The sequence below is a fragment of the Phoca vitulina genome, unplaced genomic scaffold (genome assembly GCF_004348235.1).
Source record: "Phoca vitulina isolate PV1807 unplaced genomic scaffold, GSC_HSeal_1.0 scaffold65, whole genome shotgun sequence".
Taxonomy (NCBI): Eukaryota; Metazoa; Chordata; class Mammalia; order Carnivora; family Phocidae; genus Phoca; species Phoca vitulina.
In genome coordinates this window covers 9,536,985-9,549,602 of record NW_022589768.1, presented here as the reverse complement: position 1 = coordinate 9,549,602, position 12,618 = coordinate 9,536,985, and the positions used below count along the sequence as shown (strand labels likewise).

The following is a 12,618-nucleotide window of genomic DNA, read 5'->3' as shown; positions in this document are numbered from 1 at the left end:
TCTGGTTAGTTTCTTAGCCACTTGACACAGCTCCTTAGTACTGGAATAATGTGGTTGCCCAGGGCAGTAGTCACCAAGCGCTTTTTAGTACGTTCACGTATCATTAGTACGTTCTTAACCTACTCACAAGGGGTATATATATTTAATGCAAGAATCACATGCTTGTCCTGTCCTACACTTAGAAAGAGCTCATTCTAGGGGCACCTGGGGGGCTCATTCAGTTAAGCGTCTGACTCTTGATTTCAGCTCAGGTCACAATCTCAGGGTTGTGAGATCGAGCCCTGCGTTGGGCTCTGTTCTGGGCATGGAGCCTGCTCAAGATTCCCTCCCCACCCCCCAGTAAAGAAGGAGGTGGGGAGAAAGGAAGGAGAAGAGAGGAGAGGAAGGAAAGAAAGAAAAAAGAAAGCTCATTATAGGAATAAGAGAAGTCAGATTTGCCATTTTCTTGTTTGCTGGTTATTAGTCTTAATAATATTGTCTTAGGTCAGTGGTTTCTTTGTAGGAATTTGTGTAAGCTACTTTTTCATTTTATTTTAGTTGAAACTAAATATAATCTATAAGCTCACTTCATTGAGCACTTATAAATTTCCATTCATCACAGCATGCTGAAAGTAAGTGAATGAGGACAGGCACCACTGTCCTCTCCCCTTTCAAGTGCTCTTACTTCTAGAAACCTCTAGCATGTATAAAGTGAAGCTGCCCAACATAAAGGGCCGAGTGAGGCACCAATATATCGTCTGCAGTTTAACTCTGTTTCTCTTTAAAGTCAATATAAATGAAAGTTGTAAAATCTTCCTCCCATATCCCAAAGAATCATTTTGTGTATCCCTCCTGCAAAGTGCCTGATCTCCATTTGAGGAGCACTGGGCTCAGAGAAAAACAGAAAGACCTCATATTTCTTGATTGGACAGTATGAAATTGATATTCAAAGAATTTCAGTGAAGCAGACTGAATACCTACTTTCTGCTATAAAACAAAAATATTCAATGCAATATATTAAAAAAACAAAATGAACACATAACTGAGCCTACAGAAAGGAAAATCCCTGAAGGAACTCAGAATCAGAGCACTAAAGAGCCTCCCCCTTAGTAGGGAACAGGATATGTGGCTCCAAGGCACATAGTGGGAGCTGGACCTGAGACCCCCGGATAAAACCGAGAGCTTTAGAGACCGCAACATCCATACTGAAGGACCTAGAAAAACTCCACCCACTGGCCTTTCAGAAGCAGCAAGGAAATGTGTCTTCTCCCAGGACTCTGAGTGAGAATTCTGTATCATATATGAACCTGGGGTCCAAATTCACACCATCCATACCCCAAACTAAGAAATTTTCACAAGCAGTTGAATGAAATCCCAATCTGAGAATGATAAAACACTAAGGAACCTCGGCTGAAACAAATACAGACCTGCATCACAGGGTCACACTGACAAAACAGGCTCGCTGGGGGTTCCCACGGGAGGAAAGAAGGTCCTATAAAGCTGAAACTGAGCTTACAATTAAAACTACATGGGTGCCTGGGTGACTCAGTCATTTGAGCATCTGACTCTTGATTTCAGCTCAGGTCATGATCTCAGGGTCGTGGGATTGAGCCCCATGTCAGGCTCTGTGCTGGGTGCAGAGCCTGCTTGGGATTCTCTCTCTCCCTCCCCCTTTACCCCTCCCGCACTCGCGTGCACACTCTCTCTCTCAAATAAATAAAAAAAAAAAAAAAAAAAAAAATACACAGATACCACATAGGGAAGTCAACCACCATGAGGAAGTTAGCAAATACATAGACAGGGGAAGATGTTGAGGATTATTAAGAGGTTAAAATACATAGAATTTCTAATGAAAGAACAGAACAGCTAAGGGGGTGGATTTGAAAAATAACTGAATAAAATTTCAGGAATAAAAATAGCCCTGGAAGGATCTTCATGGAGATTTTTCAGACACGTCAGTGTTCTGCACCATCACTGGACCGTTGTGATTTCTGTTTGTTTACGAAGGAGGAAAATGACTTCCACTCTGTCACCGGCTTTAGGAAAGGGAGAGCTGGGTGAATGTTCTAGGAACTCTTATGACTGCAGACTGACTTTATTTTTTACATTTAACTGTCAGTAATTATGCACTTGAGTTCCTTATCAAATGAAGTTCTTCAACAAAGACCAATTACCTCTGCAAAGCACTGTGTTTGGTATTGTGATTCATTCAGAAGCCATTGGTCAAGAAGTATTTATTGAGGGGCGCCTGGGTGGCTCAGTTGGTTAAGCGACTGCCTTCGGCTCGGGTCATGATCCCAGGGTCCTGGGATCGAGCACTGCGTTGGGCTCCCTGCTCGGCAGGAAGCCTGCTTCTCCCTCTCCTACTCCCCCTGCTTGTGTTCCCTCTCGCCGTCTCTGTCAAATAAATAAATAAAATCTTTAAAAAAAAAAAAAAATTTACTGAGCAGCAGTATGTACCAGGCACCTTTTTTTTCCAATTGAATATATTTGACATATAACATTGTGTAAATGTGAGGTGTGCAACACATTAATTTGATGTATTCAAATATTGTGATATATTTGCCGTGGTAGCCTTATTTAGCACCTCCGTCACATTACATAATTGTCCTTTCTTTTCAGTGGTTGGAATAACGAGAGGCACGTTTCTCGAGTTGCTTACACAGCGGCTTTTGAGAAGAGTTCTCAAAGTATAAACCTTGGTACCTACTCAGTGCAGCATTATTCGTAATGTGGAAGAATTTAAAGGAACTAAATAACCATCAGTAAAATATTGTATATTCATTAGATGGAATTTGGAGCTGATACTAAAAAGAGCAGACCGAGGGTCAGCCAACTCTTTCTGTGGAGGAGCTGGCAGAAGGCGTGCCGGGCTCTGCAGGGCTTTGTTGTGGCTGCTTGACTCAGCTCCTGGAGCATGGCAGCAGCCTAGGACGAGACCTGTGAAACTATTCACAAAATGGATATGGGCTGAATTCAGCCCACAGACCACAGCTCACCAGCCTCTGGGATAGCTCTGCCGACACAGATCTCCCAAGACACTTTGATAGGTTGAAAAGGCAGCAAGTAGAACTGTATGGATGATCTGAGTTTACAGAAACCAAGTGAGCAGTCACTGTTTATATAAATATGCAAGGATATTTAAAAGGACATGCCCACACTGTTAACGATTTAAAGGAAGAGATGAGGAGAGATCAGGGAGATTTAAGTTTTTATTTTATTCTCCTGTCTTGCTTGAGTCTTTTAAGATTGTACATATATATATATATATATATATATATATTTTTTTTTTTTTTTTTTTAAGATTTTATTTATTTATTTGACAGAGAGAGACACAGCGAGAGAGGGAACACAAGCAGGGGGAGTGGGAGAGGGAGAAGCAGGCTTCCCGCCGAGCAGGGAACCCGATGCGGGGCTCGATCCCAGGACCCTGGGATCATGACCTGAGCCGAAGGCAGATACTTAACGACTGAGCCACCCAGGTGCCCCAAGATTGTACTTATATATTGTTGGTATGAGCAAAAACAAAATGTAAACCTTGGATCACTGATAACTTTAAAGGTTTTTCTGGAGCTTTGCACAGTGGCAGTATCGTAGCCAATGAGGTTTATCCGAGGCACGATTATTGCTAAAGGTTTTTCTGGTTGTCAGCTGGTCTCTGATGAAAGAGCAAAATATGTTGATATTTGATTCAAGAACTTCATGGACAAAGAGCAAAATGATACCAGAAAACAATCATCTTGACAAAAGACCTGAGAGTTGCACCAGACAGCACCAGCTTTAGTAAGAAGCAATGTAGTTGCTTCTACAAACTCGGTGCTGAAATGTGATGTGAAATAGTATCAGAAGAGTTAGGGACAAAAGAGATGGAAAATCTTTTTTGAAGACCCAGAGAATCTTCTCCTTTGTGCTGTAGGGAACAGTGAGAACCGTTGGTTTCTGGTTATAGTAGATGGATGACTCCTGTCATGACTGGCTCCAGACAACTTTTCAATTTAAATTCAGATTGGAAAAGGTTGTCTAGTTTATGTTCAGTAAATGTCTTCTCTTCCACTGCCATTGATTTTTATATATACATTGTTTCTAGGTGAAAACAGTTGAATTTTACCCTCCTTGGCTATATTAATTCTTAGCCTACATTAGACTATAATGACTCAGAATTAAACCTGCATGGGATTGATTTGTCAGATAGCAAAAAATATCTGCTGTAATGTAGGAGAATGCACTTCTTTTAACCACAGGCATCTTGAGCCCTTTTTTGTTTTCTCGATACCTCTTCCTGTTAAACATGAATGGAACTTCTCTTTTGCTGGGCTCCCTCCATGAGGAAGCATAGCCGGTCTTCCTAGACTGTGGAACTGCTCACGCTGTTGGAATAGTGTGCACTAGGATTTCCCCTGGAGAGGGGGATCTGGGGATACCTCTTGGAAACTTCTGTGGCCCATGGGTACCAGAGGAACCCATGAAGAATCACTTGTGTGGGTTCTGGTACTGACGAAAAACTAAATGTAGGAGGTTTGAGACTCGTGGACTTAGGTTATCAGCCACAAGTCTGTGTAGTAATTAAATAGTTTGATAGAGCAGTGGTTTTCAGAATGTTTTTCGTGGAACTGTTTTGGAAGATCTATGGATTTTTGAATATATACATGTATATATTTTTGAACTAATTGTAAAGCCACATTAAAAATCCACATGCTCAAAAATATAACCAGATTTTAACATCAGCATATTAACTTCAGCTATCAGCCTACCTACTTGTTTGCATTTTGCCTCCTATCTCTAATTAATTGAAGAATATAATGTGATCGCAAAGAAAGCCAATTTTTTTTTTTTTTAAAGATTTTGTTTGTTTATTTGACAGAGAGACAGCGAGAGAGACAGCAAGAGAGGGAACACGAGCAGGGGAGTGGGAGAGGGAGAAGCAGGCCTCCCGCGGAGCAGGGAGCCCGATGCGGGGCTCGATCCCAGGACCCTGGGATCATGACCTGAGCCGAAGGCAGACGCTTAACGACTGAGCCACCCAGGCGCCCGAAAGCCAATTTTTAACCTGCTAATATTTGGAATCTACTTATCTGTGTGACTTATCCTCTATATTGTGTACGCAAAACAAAATACAGGAGTAAATTAGATGCCGAGGTAGTTAACATAAATTGCAACTGTCCTAGGCATCTCTGATTTCTGATTCTTAGGTCCATTAAAGCAACTTTATTGTCTTCATTTACTGACTTTAAAAGTAAATGTTAAAATTGTAACTCAAAAATCCATCCTAAATATTTTACATATTTGATGTCCCGTATAACAGTATTTCACTCAAGACTTTTTAAAGGAGGAAACCAATAAAATACCAGATTGGTTACTCGATTTATGTAAGTGTTTATAATGGGATGGAACTTTTCTGGATGGAACTGTGTGGCTTAACCGTTTCTTCTGGAAGCAGAGTATTTCACGGAGTCTAGCATGTCATCACTGGCGTGTTTTCTGTTTGGAGGTCTGTCAGAAGGGAAGTATCAGAACTTCCTCAGCTAGGGGTTCTTTGTGTATGGCAATAGCTTGATCCAGCAAAAATGTCACAGATTATGTTAGTTCTCCCTGCTTTGCAAAAACAAGAGAAAAGGATAATATTTTTGAAGTTTAAACTGAAAGAATCAGAGCAAAAAGGAACAGTTTGATAGGACCTGATTGTTACCCTCATCTGCACCTAAGGTTCAAAAATCCCTGTTTAATTTGCATACCACCCCACCTCAGAAACTTCAGGCCTCGCTCCCTGCCTCCCCTGCAGCTTTGCACTCAGCCCTGGGGGAGTGTTGAAATAGGCTCAGCATTTGGTGGTGGCATTAAGATGTGTGTATGACAGTGTGCAGCCTGCCACTAATTAAAAAAAAAAAGAAATCAAGGCTTGAAAGCGAAGGAACAATGTGTAGTCATTTTCCCAAAGGAGCAGAAGCAATCGGCTGATTCTCTTCAGCTTCCTGAAGAACAGAGCCTGCAATGTTTATGTGTGTGAAGCACCATCTGTTATCTTAGCAGGAAGTGGAAAATATGAGTAATTTGGAGATTCAGAATCTTTTTTTCCCTTTTCTCCATCCCCTCCCATGTTCAGGATCTTCCCAGGAGTCTCAGGAAATGTAACATCCCTCCAGTTAGTCAGTTACCCTCCTGGTAGCTTTCCTTTTCAGTTTTCATAACCTAACCCTCCACGGCTGACTCCTGGAGCCTCACACCCAAGCACCTGCTCAGTCAGGTTTGAGTCGTGGTTTGGGAAGATCAGCCACTGATGGATGGTGGTGGCTGATACTGATGGGCACCAGTCTTCCAAACGTCATTAGTCCCTTTAATGTATCCCTCTGCATGCATATACTAAACCATTCAACAGGATAGAGCATTTCAAAACCCATCAACATCTCCTGACTCCACTGGAATACACCTGGACCAGTCTGAAGTAAGTCATAATTCTGGATGAAAGCTTGAATCCCTTTATGTGGACTTGCATGGAAATGGTCCTGGTTACAGTCACTGGGAACAGCAAGGAGCAAAGCCTCCATATGGTTTCTTTGCAGCCTGCTGGGGGGCGTGGGGGGTGGGGAGCAAACCTCGAAAGCCAAGACTAAAGCCCCCTGCCAGGACTGCTTCGAAGTACCTTAATTTAGGAGAAACCTGGCAGGTCTTTTTTTCAGCCATAATTCGATTCGTTTTAGGATTAGGTCACTTCAGTGGGGAAAGGAAAGAGTGTCTCTCCAATTCTTACTTCTTCAGCTATGTAAAGCTTCCCTTGAAAAATCAGCTGTTCTTTCCAGCTGCCACAAATAATTTGGTCTTTGGAATGCATGGTGGAGTCCTTCAGAGCAAGGAATTCCTTATGTTTGGGTTTCAGGTCTTGTCAGGGGTTCTGTTTTATTTGCTTTAAACAGATGTAAAATGATCTTGAGATTACTGTTGATTTATTTTCTGTTGTGTTAGCTTCTGAGTACTTTTGTGGTCGGTTGTTTCTCTTGATTAAAAGAATAAACAAGCAGATCAGCTGCAATCTAAAGAGGAATCAGGAGAGTGTTCAGAACGTGTGTGATGGTCAGATTTTGCTTTGGATTTTATCTGGGAAGGCAGCTCTCCAGATGCTGGTTTCTGATGTGTAGAGTTCATTGCTTAAATGAGATAGTAAAATACACATAATCAATTAAAGAAAAGACATTGGTCGTTTAGGGAAAAGGGAGGTAAAAGAAGAGCCTCATCCGTGAAGTTGGTTCCCAAGCAGGGCACTTTTGTTCTGTTGCATTTTGTTTACCGGCATTCTTAGGAGCACTTACTAGTGCTTGTTACATGAGCACTTCAGCTAAGATGTTGGTGCTCTTTTCTGTGGCTTTCCTCCTGTTCTGTGCATCAGCTCTGTGGTTATTACACCACACCAGCTACAAAGAACATTTTACATGCCTTGTAGCTAATAAGCTCTATCAGTCCAAGACCACGATGTTTCACACTCCCCAGAGATTTTAAACAAAATAAGTTGCAGAAAGAATTTTGGAGCATGTATTTCTACATTGCTCATACTAACTGGTTTGTTGTTGTTTCCATTGTCACTTGTTTTAGTTTTAGTTTTAGTTTCCGGGTTGAAATGATAGGAAGCAGTTGTACTTTTCTGTCCTTAAAGGTAACCCTTCAGCCTGTTGCTTGAGAAGGATCAGAGCATTTTCCCTGAATCAGTTTTGCTGCCTCGATGTGGCTCGGCTAGGCAGGACTCCGGGCATGTCCCTAAGGGTGATCAGTGACTCAGGATGGGAAGTTCCCTCCCTTCAGAACTCCGCTCGAGAAGGTGAATCCTCCCTTTTGTAGCAGTCCTGTGATTCCAGTTCTGTTCGGCAGGGCTGTTCTTCTTACCCTTCTATAAAGCAGACTTTCGGAGTTTCTTACCAGTTGTTGTTTGTTTTTCTGCTGAAAGAGAAACAACGTGTAGTATATAACAGCTCACCACAGATCTGTGGCGGTTGGTGGCAGAGGTTTAAAAAAAAAAAAAGGTAGCAACAGATAGATGATATTTCCCAGTTACGTGGGTTTTCCTTCATATTCTTTTGTCTGATGCCTCCTTGTAGTGAAAAAAAGAAGTTGTTGAAGGCTGAGCTGTTTGTGTTTAAATTCAGAGGAATCTAATTAGGAGCCGGCTCTGTTCTCATAAACCACTGTGCTGAGACCTTTTTGAATAGCTTTGAAAAATGAAAGCATGTTGCTTACTGCTATTAGGAAATCTTTTTCTTTTAAATAAATAAAAGGCCAAATAATTCTTTGATCTCCCTAACAACATGGTATGGTTTGTGGCAGTGAGCTTGACGTGTATTAGATTTGTCTTCGGTTCTTCTGTTCTTGGTAATTGTCTGTGTTCCAGAACCGAGAATAAGATTTTAACCTCGTGACTCTGGCTGATGTCAGTGGGGCCAGAGTTTCTAAACCACTCCCACACACCACTAAAACTGTGGCTGCAAACAGTCTGGGACAACTTGGTAACAGGCTGAGTGTTTTTCAAGTAGGTACTTGAGTATGTTAGGCAGACATCCACACAAATTACTTATCACTGAGACTCGTGACCCTGTTACAGAGCATATTAAAATTTCAGCTGGGTTAGAGGTTTGGGGACCTGTCTCAGCTAACGAAGAAAGTGAATTTGTATGAAAAGTTGTTTTTTAGAAGTACATTTTATCATTATATCTGCATGGGTTGATTCATCAGTTGGAGATGTCTTTTAAGTCTCAAATACTGGCCTGAGAACTTGCATATTACTGAAGTCTGTTTCAAAGTGATGGCACCACCTCCTCAAAAATCACCTTTGCTTAATTCTGTGGTGTTAGAACTGACTGGGGAGAAAGGCACAGCCCGAATGTACTTTGGAGACAGGACATGCGTGTCCCAGTGTACTGACTGGTCTCTTCTAGATCAAAATTAGTGGCAGGTTCTCAGGCAAATCCCACTTCCTCTGTTGCCCATAGATGCCAAAAACATTATTGATTTTCATGAAAGAGAAGAAAATGCACTTTTGTAACTGGAATAGAAGACAAGAGAGGCTGATTGAAAAATTGTTTTTAATTTATCACAACTATGATTGACTTTTTTAAAGGATAAGGGAATGTTTATAAGGAAATCCAAGGAACTTTGGAGGATATTAGGATATGATACACTGGGGTTTTGGTTTTTAAATACTAGTGGGAGGTAGTACATGGATAATGTAACAACACCTATGTACTCACCACTCAACATGAAAAAGTAGTAAAATTTGTTATATGGCTTCAGATTATTTTTCAGTTTTGAAGAAATAAACATTACAGTTGAATCCCCGTCTTTCCCTGCCTAATTCTCTTCCTCCCTCCCCAAGGACAAGCACTGTCATTTACCGGGGTGCCTGCCATGCAGCTGCCTGGGAGCACGGAGCCCCTCTGTGTATGTAGTCTGTATTTTGTAATTTTATCTCCCACGTAAATGTTTAATTTTTTTGTTTTGAGTTTACATAAATGGTACCTTACCTCATTCTGTAATTTTCTTTATTCTCCTCAACATTAAATCTGGGGGATCCAGAGTATTGCAAATGATCAATCTAGACCATGGACTTCTAACTGTTAAATGGTGTTCCATTTTATGAATATATCAAATCTGTCCCACTACTAAGTCGTTTGGGTCATTTCCAATTTCTCTCTGTTATAAGCAGGGCTGCAGGGAACATCCCTGTACACCAAGGGAATTGCTAAGTCATAAAGCGGGCACCTTGTCAGCTTAACTATATGTTGCCAAATTACTGTCCAACATGAAGGTACCAGCTTCTAGATCCCTCAGCAGATGCTGAGAGTTCCCGCATCTCCGTTTCTTCACCAGTACCTAGAATTGGCAGACTTTTATTTTATCCAGCCTGGTTGGACACGAAATGGTATTTCTCTGTTGTTTTAGTTTGCGTTTCTCTGATTTCTAGAGAGATCAGGCACCGTTTTGTGTTGTGAATGACCTGTTCATGGTCTGTACAACTTTTCTGTTGCATTGTCTTTTTCTTATTGTTTTACAATGAGTCTTAAACACTTTCAAGACTCTGCAATTGTGTGTGGCAGTACATTTAATATCATTTCAAAATGTGTCCGTGATATGGATTCATTAGTTTTCCTCATATGCCTTTATCTTCCACATTTTAAAGTGTATTTTATTAAGTAGAAGGGAGCCAGCGAGAGGTTCTCTTAAGCAAGACTCTGAGAGGGGAGAAGGAGGAATGGGATTAAACAAGAGGTATTTGAAACACTTTAGCTGAGCGGGGATTTGTGAAAGACAGAGGAAAGGTGGCAAGGGGAGCTCTGGAGCCTGAAAGAGAGGATGGGTCACCTAGGGCCTTGGAACAGAGGGGCTCCGTGCTCCCAGGCATCTGCATGGCAGGCACCCCGAGTAAAGATAGTGTGCAGATGGGGGAATGCATCTGTCTTAGTAGAAAATGACTGTAGGAATTTGTCTCGGCTACTGGGTGGTGTTTCTTGCTGTGGGTCCAGCAGCTTGGAGCTCACCCACCCACCTCTCCCGCTCTTCAGACATCTAGTGCTTACTGTGGGCCAGGAACTGGGGATAGGGATATAAAAATTGTACAAGACAAAGTGAGACTCCCTCAAGGAGTTTTCTGTCCAGTGGAACAGAGTGGCCAGTCCAGTACCGTGACGGAAGCAGGCGTGGAATTCCAGAAGTGCCGAGGTGGGGAATCTTTTCTTCCCTGGGTGAGCCAGGACTTCATCGAGGTGAGTCCTACTGACCCAGTCAGGGGAAGGGATACAAGCACAAAAGACCGTTTGCTCAGGGCTCACAGGCATGACCAAACATGGTGAGGTGCTGGAAGCCAAGTAAGAAATTTGAGCTTTATCCTAAAGATGACAGGGAGCTATTGAAGAGTTTCTGGGAGGTGAGAGGCAAAAAAATGTTAAATACAAACCAATAAAGACATATGGTCCAGCCTACCTATTGGCTCTTTGGCCCTTCCTAGAAGACTGTTGGCTGGAGAGGCTTCGCTGGGGTCTGCATCCTGGAGTAGGCGTTACGTGGCATGACACAGAAGGCCTAGCCACCCTGACCTCTCAGGAGTTACGCGGATTCCTGTTTGTGGTTCTGCTTTTTCTCTCAGTAGTAAAACAGTGACGACTTTATCAAAGCTGATCCTTATTTTCAAGTCACAGAGAACTGGACAAATTAATGAGAGCCAGTGGTTTCCAGTCCTTTAGAGAAACATCCTCAAAATGTTTACGTTTACGTTTACTGATTAGAATGAGTCACTTCCCAGGGGTCTCTTTCTGCGAAGGCCTCCTTGTGCCCAGACAGGGACATTGCTGAGAAACCCCAGCATTCCTGTTCAGTGGCGCATAACCTCTCTCTCACTGCCGACTTCTAGAGCAGCTCACGACTTACGTGGAGCTGACCACAGGCGGTAGAAATGACAAGGATCATGGCCTCCAAGTCACTCCCTTGCCATCTGCTCTTGGAGAAGAACTCGGGCAGGGCAGGAACAGAGTTTGGACGGAATTAAAACCTTCCAGGTTTTTCCTCTGGATGCCGACGTGAGCCTTTCCCAGCAGAGCCTCCCCTCATCCTGCCGTTGGTAAAGGAACTTAGATGTCTCTTCCGGTTTGTTAACAGAAAGGTGACCAGATAGTGGCTGTCACGGGGGTGGAGCCAGAAGAGGTTGGCAGGCTGGGGGCAGAAGCACGCCTAGGAGTGAAAGGCCCCGAACCAAGCCTCATCCCACCCCCAGGACTGCAGACTGGTTCCGACGGTGGGCCATCCTGTTGACAAAAGCAGACGTGCTCCTCATAGCCTCCTGGGCGCTGGTGGCCTCTGTCCAGACTCCTCCAGTTGAGGCCCTTCCCTGACCGTAACCTACGGAGTGGCTGGAGCTACCCGAGTGATAATTCAGATGACGCAGAAGTTGAAATCTTTGGCTGCATGAACCTGGTGGGACGGTCCATGGGATTTACTTTGGAAAATTATCCCTTTCTTAAGAGGTGTGAAGAGTCTTACGGAATCACAGACTGAAGGAACTTGGCGGCGGGGAGTGTGGACCCACCTCTCATTTACTAGGTGGGGAAACCGAGGCCCCAAGGAAAGACTTGCATGGGTCACACAACTAGCAGAGCCAGGACTGAAATCAGATGTGATTGCACAGCGGCTCTTCCTGTGCTCCTGCTAGTGTTAATAAGTTGGCATCTCACATTTTATAATCAATGTAGTATCAGGGCACTTGGCCTTTGATAAAAGAGACCTAGTTAGGGTGTAAACTAGACATTTGAATCGGAGCCACGAGCCGGGCACTGTGCTAGAGAGACGTAAAGATTCAGCAGGAGGTGCAGCACTCTGTGGAGGAGAAAACCGTAAGACCATCACAGCACCGCGTGGCAGGCGGTGCTAGAGGTCCGGGAACCGAGTAGGCGTTGCGGGAGCCGCTGTTGAGGAAGGGCCTGTGGGAAGGGGCCTCTGGCACCCGGGGTTCTGGCAGCCTCCATTCTAGTGCCCTGTCCTCGCCATCGTCACTCCCCTCTCCCCCATCCACACGTGTGCGCCAGGAGAGCGTCTCGCCCACGGTGAGTGAGTTGGCGGGCAGGACCTGTGGTGCTGCGTGTTGAATGGTGTCTGGTTGATCTTCTCAGGGAG

The 12,618-nt window shown here is 43.4% G+C and overlaps 1 protein-coding gene and 1 pseudogene across 2 annotated transcripts in view; both read left to right on the top strand.

Moving 5' to 3' along the window:
* The window catches only part of AKAP13 (A-kinase anchoring protein 13), a 313,740-nt gene that overhangs the window by 266,584 nt on the left and 34,538 nt on the right, over nt 1-12,618 (top strand). The gene's annotated exons all lie outside the window — the stretch shown is intronic.
* Nucleotides 3,551-3,675, top strand: LOC116624326 (annotated as a pseudogene).